Below are 11,647 nucleotides of genomic sequence, written 5' to 3' on the forward strand. Positions count from 1 at the left end.
ATTTATGATACGCTGACAATTTTCTAAACGAGGCGAAAATTGTTTGATTTGTAATTTCCAAATGAACCATCAGTCTTTCCCAACTTAAGAGTGTTGTTGCCCAATTTAACCTCAGAAAATCATATGCAGCTCACCTAATCATTTAATCACAGCTTTGATCAACAAGACTAAGATGAAGTGTTTCCCTATATATGACTCTATGTAAACATGGGCCTACGGCAGTGCAGTGCAAATTAATAATGCATCAACAGCAATTTGTAGAGCAACTCATTAAGGGCAAATAGAGTATTGTTAAGTCTGTTTTCTGGCTGTTTGACACTGGATAATAAAACTCTTAACCATAATCCTCTGTCAACATGAAGAAAAAACTGACGGAAAATATAATTTGAATGTTTAAAACAACCGATAATAGAAATAAACGAGTCGTTTACACTCACGTGTGCATAGAGTAACTTTGGTAAGAAGATAATCCGGTCTCTGCGATCAAAAGCAACTCTAGAAATCAATCCGATTTCGGGTAACATGACACTTCATCATCTGAAACTCACCTAACGAGAGGGATGATGCCAAAGTCTTGATGTCTGGTTGAATGGACCCAAGTTCTAAGGAGAGATCAGGCCCAAACTTCAACTTAATTCCTGAACTGTGTCAAATCCAGCTTCACACAGACACGAGGTGGCAAACATCATCAGACAAATCAGTGCCTTGTTTGACAGGTCGATATATTCAGAGAAAGCATTCCGTCCAAAAGTGTGCCATGGGTTTCTGTATGAAGCTCGGTTTCAAAGCAGTGTCACCAGTTAACTCCACAAGGCTCTGGAACTAAAAGCTGCAGGGGCGTCCTCATTGTTGCGGACAAACAGTTTACATATCCAGCTGTGTGGTTCACTGAGCTCAGGAAAAGTGTTTCCCGAGTCAGCTTCCTCAGGGTGGATTTTACCTTATTTCCCTATTCCCAATCATATTCCTTTTTGTTGCTTCGATCTTGTTGTGGATATGAAACATGGTCAACACTTTTACTGCAGGATTCATTGAATCAACTTAAAAATATGTACACATCAACCAAATACACCAACTTACAACCAATTTAAGTCACAGAATCAACCTGACTAACAGGGAGTCCACGAAAAGGTCACGTGAGCACCTAACCACACGAATGCGTAACATACATGTTGCCGGAGAAGCTGCGATTGGTCGCTATATTTTGTCGCAACTAGACTAAAACAAGGTAACAAGTTTTTCAGTGATTCTTTATCTCAATGTTTGTCACTCCAGAAGCCTCTATAAATCATAAAACATCTTACAAGCATAAAGCATCTTTATAGCATCATCTTTGTGGATACTGCTCAAATAACTGCTGACAGTCAGTAGGAAATGAGACACAAATATCAGTCTCCCAGATCAAAGTCTGTACCTACATGGAAATTATTGCTGACACTGATTCCTTCTGATACAACTAGTAAAAACAGGATAACAAAATATGCAGCTGAATGCAGACGCATAGGCACAAAGGTAAGGAAAGGAAGGGGAAACTATGGACACATGAGGAAAACGATTTAAGACTAAAATAGCACATTTATAAACTTAATCCAGACAGGGTGCAACACCTTTCCTATTGATGGAATTAGTCCTAATTACTTTGTCAAAGGATCTTTTCAAACAACAAATGATGTCGTTTTTTGTGGACTTAGTCACTTTTTGAAAGCATGTGGTGGTCCAAGGCCTTACAAGGATACCTCCTGTTATTCTCCTATTCGATCAATAATTACAGATCGATGTTACATATCTAAAATGGTTACTTCAACGAAAAATGAAAATTCACTCATTATCCACTCGCCAGTACGCCAATGGAAGTCCACTAAACCCTTTTGGGCTCCCAGGGGTAAACAGCGTTGCAGCCAAATCCAATACAATTGAAATAAATGGGACCCCTTCTTCAGGTGATCTATCCATCTTCAGAGTACATTCATCTTTTCTCCATGTGCTAATATCACAGAAATATGGACTCTAAGGGCAGGAGAATCCTCTCTGCTGACTGTTCTTTTATCTAATGTAAATTTGATCGCGGACTCCTTGGTAATTTCCCACTTGGTGTGAAATAGGTTTGCGGATATTGAAACTTACGGGAATTGGTGCCTCTCACTTATGGTACAAAGCAATCCTTACAGCTATGGAAGGTAAAGCGTTTGGGATAACCAATGCAATAATAAGTCATTTCTTGGCACTTAATTGTCCGCAAGGTTCTACTCTCTGCTCATTATTTTTATTTTTATTCCACCGAAACCATGCAGCATATCCCGTTGTCTCTTTTCAAAGTCCATATCTACTTGGTCTGTACCTCCTACGTTCCCTCTATTATTAAGGAGCCTCTGTATTGGGTTTACTGGCCTTTAATCCACCAAACCACCCTCCTGTGATCATCAGGGGCTCTCTCCACTGACCCGGGGTCTCTTTGTACTCATGTGCCTGTAATTCTGGATCTCTGAGGTCTCTGTGGAGCTCTTCACACACAGAAACCATCAGAAGAAGAGGGAGAGTGAGAGAAACTTAATCTAAGAACCTCCTACCACCAACCCTTGGGAATGAACATGAGGTCACATACAATGGAATGAGTTCCTCGACCCTCCGAATAAACATCTGAAGACACATGCACAGCAGTCTCAGTGCACGTTTGATCTTAATCGGGTGCTGATAGTTTATTCAGAGTAATCCAGGTCATGCTAACCCACGTGTTAATTACATGTTCCCTCTCATCACCTCTTGCAGCTCTATAATGCTGATTCAAGGTCAGAGGATCATGTGCTTCTTGACAACACTGTTGGTATGATTCACCTAAATTTATGTTTAAAATTCTAATGCGGATCGTTTAATGCATGAGGAGCTTGACCCTAAGGAGATCCGCGGTGAAATGCGTTGGCACATTGAAGGCTTTGCTTGACATGGGGCACAAAAGAAGGCCCGAAGAGCATCACAAATACACAACGATGTTTTCTTCATGTGAGGCGTATCAAAAGTAAACTACTCTGGGAGGCTTAATTACTCAGGTTGGATCATAAGACATTTTTAAAGACAACAACCCTTATTTGGTTTACAAATTCGTTTCTGGTCCCTAGGTTTGCTGCACTTCATCTATCCACTCAAATTTTTGGGAAAACAGACGACGACAACAGGATAGATGGACAAAGAGACGGACAAAGAAATACATATACATAAACTGATTGATAGATGGATGGATGAATGGATGGACAAAGGGAAGGACAGACACACACACAGACATATAGATAGACAAAGACTAGATTGATAAACTGACACAATATGTGTAGCTCGAGCAAAAGTTAAGTGTAGTACTTTTTCTTAGAAACAGAAACCTCGCCATTTTACATGTTCTCTGTCTCACAGTGATGTCAGAAACTTATATGGGGAGATAGCGATGTGTGATGTGGATGAGAGAATGGGGGAGAAATGAATAATGGAGGAGCACCCTGGCGTTCCTGCTGAATGATTACAGCTCATGGTTTGCTAACAACGTTTTTTTTCTCGTCCCTCCTCATCTTTGAACCCCCTACCATCTATCCCTTCATCCATTCTCCCAGCCATTCATGTACAGTGATCACCTAACTGCTGGGTATAGTCCTCAACCTTCTACCTGTAACGTCCTGTATTATGCATTGTGCTCTCAGTCGAGCCTTTCATATTTCGCCCCAGAATGTCAGGGCTTTCCCTAAGCACTCCCCAACTACTTCCTTAATAAGCCTTTCTGTAGTCTTTAATTCTTTTTCCCTGTTAAGTTTATTTCAGCCTTAATTTTATACAAAGTCTCATTTTGAGCCTCTTCAACAAACAGAAAGAAAAAATGCAGTTTCATCTGTTAGGTCCAAAGTCTGCAGAATACACATTTTACTTTACAAAAGTAATAGTATATAGCGGTTATTTTATTTTAGTTCCAGTTCCAGCTCTGCTTTTACAGTTGAGAGTTTCAAGGTTGAGATTGTCAGACGCGTCTCAATCTCCCAGTCTCCTCTTCAGTCGAGCATCATCAGAGCAGGATTGTGTGATCCCTTCACTGCTGAATCTTCTTTGTAGCTTTGGTGTAAGATGAGTTATGACAATTTACCAGCAATGGGAATAAAAGGCTGAGAGTCTGCATTGGATTTGCCTCATATTCCCTACAGCATTAAAGCCATAATATCATCTCAGGATCATTGAACTCTAAGGCAGTGTGAAGCAAGGTGCTGTGGTCCTTTTTGAGAAAAGAGGATCGATCGATAAGTACACAGTGCTTTTAGTTGTTCATTTTTTCATGACTGTGTTGCGAGAGCATTGTCAGAGACATGAAATATGTTTTCTCTCAGTGATACAGCTGGACTCAATCTCCTCATCAAATTGCATGCTTAAGGGTGATAGATAAAATAATGAGAAACAAGTGGGGAAAGAAAGCAAGTAAGTAAACACTGAAAAAGTAAAGGTGAAGACGATATGGGATTTAGGACTTTGGATTTTGGATGGGACCTCAATACGTGGGACCAGGGTTTAGCAATGTGTGGGTTGTGGTTATGAACCCATTATTAGAGCCTCCCACACCCACATAAGCCCCTCTAACCGAACTGCTTACCCTTGTTAATTATGCCTTAACCATAACTGTGTCACACACTATAACTGTATTTTTTCTAGTTTGACGTGTCTTCATTCTACAATATGCCAGGCTTTAACCAGGACCATTTTAAATGTAATGACCTGAAGTTATATAACTGTAGAAGTGGAGTGTGGTGCAGTCAGTGCATGTTAATTGTATAACTTTACCTTCTCGACTCCCTGTATACATCGAATGTCTATAGTATAAACTACAGACCAATTTGTTGCTATTTCTCTCGTAAGCTGTGTAGTAACAGAATATATAGAACATAAATGAGTATTTCAGATAAATAGTTTAGAGTTTACTAGAGTGTTTACCTGCCTGTTATCACCTTTTTTTGTCACCTCTGGAAAATGTTTAATTACTTACATACAAATAAACATACATAGTTATACGTATACATGTCCCTACTATAAATAGGATTGAGATATATTATAATATTAATAGTAAACTCTTTCTACTTTGCTTTCTTTTCATTCCATTATTGCATTAATTTCATTGCTGAGCAGACCGGTTTTTCCTTGTCATTTTACTGTTGACCCTGTGTCGTATTATTAAATATCTAAGACACAACAGATTAAGAAAAAAAAGGCACAACCCACAAAACTGGCTGCCACTTCAACACCATGGACAGTTCCATGAATGTCATCTGTGCTGCTTCATACCCGACATGATGAAAAAGTGTGTGTGGGCCTGAGCAGCAGACGTCTACAGACTTGTCCATATGTTCACACTTCTGCAGGAGACATCTGTTTTCCACGAATGGTGACATCAAGAGCTGATTCGATGGCACTCGAGTGGGATTGCTCGGCTGTGGAGCGTCCTTGACATGAATTCAGACTTGGTTTGATGTAACTGTGTAATATTTGTACAGTGCTTCACAAATCAAGCAGATAATAGACTATGTAACAGGGTCATCTGACAGGACAACATGCCAGAGTTTTATTACCTTTCCCTTTTTTTTTTAGCTTACTTTGCGTTCAACCATAGCACCACCTGTTTTTAACGTTGATGCTACACTCAGACTGATTAGCCTTTTCACTCTAGTTGAGAGGTAATCACATCTTAGTATTCCATATAATTCACCCTGTGACACAAAGTCTATTGCATGTGATGTTTCTGGATATTGTCTATAACATAGTCCCCTTTCTTCTCTTACTATTATGTCGCTGCCCTCTAGCTTATTTTTAGTTATAAAATACAGCACAGTGACTGGACTCTGAATTTATGAAGTGTTTGTTTTTAAACAGTCGCCATGCAGTAGTATACTTTCATGCACCTTTGGTTTAGAACAGCCTCCCAGCTATATTTACCTGGCATGACATGTTAGCAACTGCTGAAGTTTCCCAACAATACAAAAGTCAGTATAAGGTCATCAGAACTACTGCATACTACAGTACCTTAATTTATATTCAGTTATTTATTAATGTTTTATTTCTTGTACAATGTATTTGAGCAAACCAGAGAAGGACACATTACTAAATAGTGAAGAGTGTTTTACTTGAAAAAGTGAAACAAAAACCGCATCAATAAATAGGTATTGTAAATTGGACACAATTCAATTCAACACATTTCAGTACTGGCTCCCAGATATTACCAAACATATCTCCTCTCTACTTGTATTATATAACCTGATTCTCTTCAGACATAATGTGCCTGCCTTTTCTCCCAACCATAAAAATATATCAGGGTATAGAGTCCAACTCTTCCATTGTTACCTTTACAGACAAAAGTTGTTATTGTGTCATACTTAGTGGCATAAGATAAAAGGCAAGTTGCTCAAAGATTGGCCTATAGCAGCTCAGATTCCCAAGTTTTTCCAAAAGCCTCAGTGAAACGATTGAGGTGTTTTTTTTTTTCAATATGTGTGCATGGCTACTGCGTGACCAGAAAGACTGTGTTAAATCATTGAATTACTAAGTTTGATAACGGTGCAATAGTTTCAATTGTTTAAGATTATGTTTGTACTCTTGAACATTTATACCAACCTTGTGTTTCAGTTCTACATTCAGCTCATCTGCCTACCCCTGCAAAGTCCTGCTGTGTTTAACAGAGTCCTGTTGTATACGATCTGATCAATTATAAGTATTAGGAAAACTGCACTGCATGTAATAAGATCAAATATTTATTATCTGCAGGGATTCATGCGTGTCCATAATTTAGAAATTGTGCACTGCCTCTTGAGGTAGTCTTTCATTTTTGTATTAGGTATTTGAGTAACATTTTAATTGACAGTTTGAAAGTAAAATAATAAATTGTGGAACCTTTGAATATATACCGTAGTTTGTACTGCTTTTACATTACAATAAATAACATTTCCCTGACACTTTAGTCCAAAGAGACTTAAGTACTTGGGTAGAAACGCAGAACAGCAAGAATCATGTAAGTAGAATTAGTCTGCAAAAAAGCCAAACGAGTGCTACATGTAAATGTAATATATAAGTGCAATTAATCCTATTTTTTTTTATTATATAAACATCAGAGTTGACAATGGTTATTAGACCATCATCTGCTTAACCAAGGTGTATTTGGAAAAGATGTGTCTCGAGCCTGCGGCAGTTGATGTGTATACTTTCTGATGTCCTGATGTCAATGGCTAGCTTCTTTTACCATTTTTGAGCCAGGACAGAAAACAGTCGTGATTTTGTTTAGAGGCTAGTTGTCTCCAAAGTGAGGGACAACTAGTGAGGGAGCAGCAAGTCGATTGGCCAATGCAAAGTGTAGTGGACCGGCTGGGGTGTAAGGTTTAACAATGTCCTAGATGTAAACTGGGCCCGATCTGTTTGCAGCACAGTACTAGTGTCTTGAAGCTGATACAGGCAGTCACTGGTAACCGGTGATTGGAGCAGAGGAGCGTTGTAGTGTGAGAGAACTTAGGGTTGAAGAATAGTCAAGTTGCTTATAACCTGCATGTTTGGATAGCAGGTAGATCAGCAAGGAGTTGCAATAGTCTAGGCATGAAATGACCAGGGCCATGACCAGAGCCTGTGCCGCCTTCTGAATGAGAAGGGGACGTATACTCCTGATGTTGTGCAGCATGTATCTACAGGAACGGGTTGTTGCAGTAATTTTGGCGGTAAGGGAGAGTTGACTGTTTCGTGTCACCCCCAGGTTACTTGTGGTCTGGTTGGGGCTACAATGGAGTTGTCGATGGTGATAGTAAGGTCATGGATGCGATAGCTTTTGCCTGGGAGGTAAAGTTGTGCAGTCTTGTCAAGGTTGATTTTCAGGTGGTGTGCAGAGGCATTAGACATCCAATGAGAGATGTCAGTCAGACAGGCAGATATTTGTGCTGCTACCTGTGTTAAGATTGGGGAAAGAGATAATTAGTTGGGGGTAATCTGTGTAGCTGTGGTAGGGAAAGCCATGTGAGTTAATGTCAGAGCCGAGAAAGTTTGTGTACATAGAGAAAAAGAGGGGACCCAGGAAGGAACCTTGAGGGACCCCGGGGTACAAGGTTCAGACACAGATCCTCTCAAAGTTACCGGTCATTAAAGTGTGGTAGTTGAGGTAAGATGAAATAAGTGAGAGAGCAGAGTCTGAGACACCCAGGTCCTGAAGGGAGGATCGGGTGATTCACCGTGTCTCACACAGCAGAAAGGTCTGGAAGGATGAGGACAGAGGAGAGAGAGGCTGCTTTAGCAGTGTGAAGATGCTCAGAGACAGAAAGAAGGACAGTCTCAGTTGAGTGGCCGGCCTTGAAACCAGACTGGTGAGGTTAAAGAAGGTCGTTCTGGTGAAGATAGGAGGAGAGTTGATTTAAGATAGCACGCTCAAGTGCTTTGGAAAGAAAGGGAGGAAGAGAGACAGTACTGTAGTTGTTTACTTACAGGTTGAGGGTGGGTTTCTTCAGGAGAGGGTTTACTCTTGCCTCCGTCAGAAAGTTAAGAAAACAGTCAGTTGACAGGGAAGTGTTAATTAGATGGGTGAGAAAAGGAAGAAGGTAATAGACTGAATAATCTGTGAAGGAATGGGGTCAAGGGGGAAGGTGGTTGGGTGTTCTGAAGTAACAAGAGATTAATAAGTGAGCAGGTCTTCAGGGTGTTTTGGTTTTCACCAATTCCCTTCTGGTGCTCGCATAGTGGCTCTGTCATCACACACTGAGTCAGACCACCATGGACCTGGGGAGAACTTGCGCACCTGTCGTGTTGAGGCCAGAGAGGACGGAGAGAGGGAGTGAATGTTGTGACGGACAGGTACACACGCTTAACGTCTACCATAAGCTGCTACTAATATGACTTATTAACTTTAGTGAGACTACTGAGGAGAGCAGGCAAGGATGATTTTATGAGTTCCCATGCTGGTCCACTGACTGTATTAAATTCTACTGTGAACACTCTCACTATCACAATATGGGAATATCAGTCACATGAAGCAATGTGTGCCAGAGCAGCTCAGCTGGGTGATGTGATTAGTACTGCAGCGAAGACACTTGGCCTCATGAGTGCTTAATTCTCAAGGGCTTTTGGTTTCTCCTGTCAGGAATTTATGTGTGACACAGGCACATAATCAGCCACTCATACGTGCACTGGCCAAGTTGTATTGCACTTTGCTGAAGTGGTTCTAACTTCTGAGAAGAGAAATAAATATAATTTTTTCTAAATAGAAAGGTCACAGTTTTTGTTGAACTGAGCAGCGCAGGAGTGGTTGGCAGATCCATTTATTTCCTCTCACTGGCTATCAGAAAAAGGTTAAAGAAATACTTGAATGGAAACGAAGGGCTAATGTCTTGAAATGTGTGAAAACATGAGGTCAGTTGTCATGAGGCAAAACAGCGATGGCAGCACATTAATCCAGCTCATTGAGAAAGTTTACCAAATGACGAGATGTCCTTTCTCAATGAGTAAAAATGTGAGTGTTCTACAACCACTGATCACAGACTTGAACCAGTGCTGTCACGATGACATTATCCTGTCCTCTCTGTTGACGTGGGAGAAGGACGGAAGGACGTGCAGTTTAAAGCTTATTAAAATTAAATGTGGTGATACTCTTCAAAGTCACTTTCGCCCACGTGGGTCAGGCCATGCCAACATGATGCTCAGTTTATTTGACTTGACATACGTGAGCAAACATTGTCCCTCTCTGAGCCAGAGCTGACTGAGGTCTGAGGTAACTGACAGTCACCTCTGTGATGTTCTTTGAACCACTTTAAGACCTACAGTATGTGACATACTTGACCTGACAGCAATCCTTCAGTGTACAGGTCACTTTAAACTAAAAAACTGTTCACAGAAGATATAATCACATACCACACGACTGTCGGTTTATTCTATTTTTTAATTGTATGTCGATCCTGATCAAGACGTGATGTGGATGTGGACAGCTATGATCCTACTTTAGTTTTAAACTAGGGTTGGTGATCAAGGTAAAGCTTGCAAGAGCTGGCTACACTTTGAAGAAATACAAAATACATCCCATCCCCTCACATCTGCCCTTTCCTCAAAGTTAAACCCCCAAAAAGTTCACAGACAACTGCTACAAGGCCACTTATCTGTGCCTTGCTTGCTAACTTCTGAACATCGTCTCTCCTTCAGATGTGTATGTTTCTCTGGCTGAACACTCATGCTGAGTGAGAAGTCAAACAGACTGCATACAGGCAGGAAGGCCAGGTTCATTACAGACAGGTAGGCCAAACAATTTGTTGCAAATGCAATGATTGGTTGTGTTTATTACAGTCCTGTGAGGGCCATAGACACCTGCGTTTTCTCTTTATTATTCCAGACAAATTTGTTTATTTTGGGCTATTGGGACATGAAGGTGATTTCAACCAAGAAAAGGGTCTTAGAACCGAACAACTAATCAACACTAACTTTAAGTTAAGGAGAAAAACATTTTGTGACATTGATATTCAGCCGTCATATGTGTGTGAGAGGTTTTGATATGATGATTGTTGTTATGCTGGAGTGTCTTTTGTTAGTATAAATTATCTTCCCTTGGTGAAATATTGTCTAAAGCCCAAGAAAGAAGTCGCATGTGGAAATAAAAAGTTTTGAATTAAACAGTTACCATTAGAATTGATATGAACTGAGGAGAGGAATTTAAAATTATAAAAAAATCTTACTGCAGATAAGAATGCACAACACAAAGTGCTTCACCCACTAATTGAGATAAAGGTAGATGTACTAAAAATTGAAAAGGTTTATGGCACTGTGCTCCCTGGGAATAGAAGCATAGACACCTCTGTCAAGCAATCCAAACTAAATAGATGACTGCGTGGGAACAGGTTTTCCATAATTACTTTTAGAGGATGACACAGAGCCAATGTAGTTCTTAAAGCAAGTGGTTCTGTCCCATCAAAGGAATAAACCTAGTACAGATTTATAGGATTCAGTTGGATTAGAATAGTATTATAGTTACTTCATCTTGTAAATAAAATGGCAAGTGAGGTGAGTTGCTGCCTGGTTGGCTCTTCTTCTACATCCCTGACTCCCACTGTCTCTCCTCCCATCACTGACCATGTGATGGAAGCCAAAGAGAAGAGAAACCACAGATGTTTGACCTCTTGCTTCTCCGGCTTCCCTCTCCCTATTTTATTTTTCTTCTATCTTCCTCTCGGCTCCCTCAGTCCCTTGTGAGCCCGCCGAGCTGTCACATAGTACTGAAGCGAGTCCTTAACTCTGTTTTGCCATCCTGTCATCCTGTCTTCTCTCCTACCATCCATCCATCCATCCATCTGTGCCCCCCGCCCCCAGCTCCCCAGTCTCTGTGTCCCCTGTGGGACTTCTGGCTGACCAAAGCAATAGACCCTTATCTCTCTCCTAGGCGTGTGTAAGTGTTTGTGTCTCTGCGTGTTTTGAGACGGTAACATATTTACAGGTGAGCGGTTGTCGAGAAGTTGCAGGTGTGTGCTGTCTTTCTGTCTCTCGTTCTTCTTAGCGCACTGTGTACTCTGGTAACGCTCACAGATGTTAACATCTATGGTCAGAGATGATCCTGAGCTCAAACACTCTGACCAGCCTTCTCACAGTCTTTGTGTGGGGTTGTGTGTGTGTGTCTGTGTGTGTGTGTGTGTGA

Source organism: Pleuronectes platessa, chromosome 3 (genome assembly GCF_947347685.1).
Source record: "Pleuronectes platessa chromosome 3, fPlePla1.1, whole genome shotgun sequence".
Taxonomy (NCBI): domain Eukaryota; kingdom Metazoa; phylum Chordata; class Actinopteri; order Pleuronectiformes; family Pleuronectidae; genus Pleuronectes; species Pleuronectes platessa.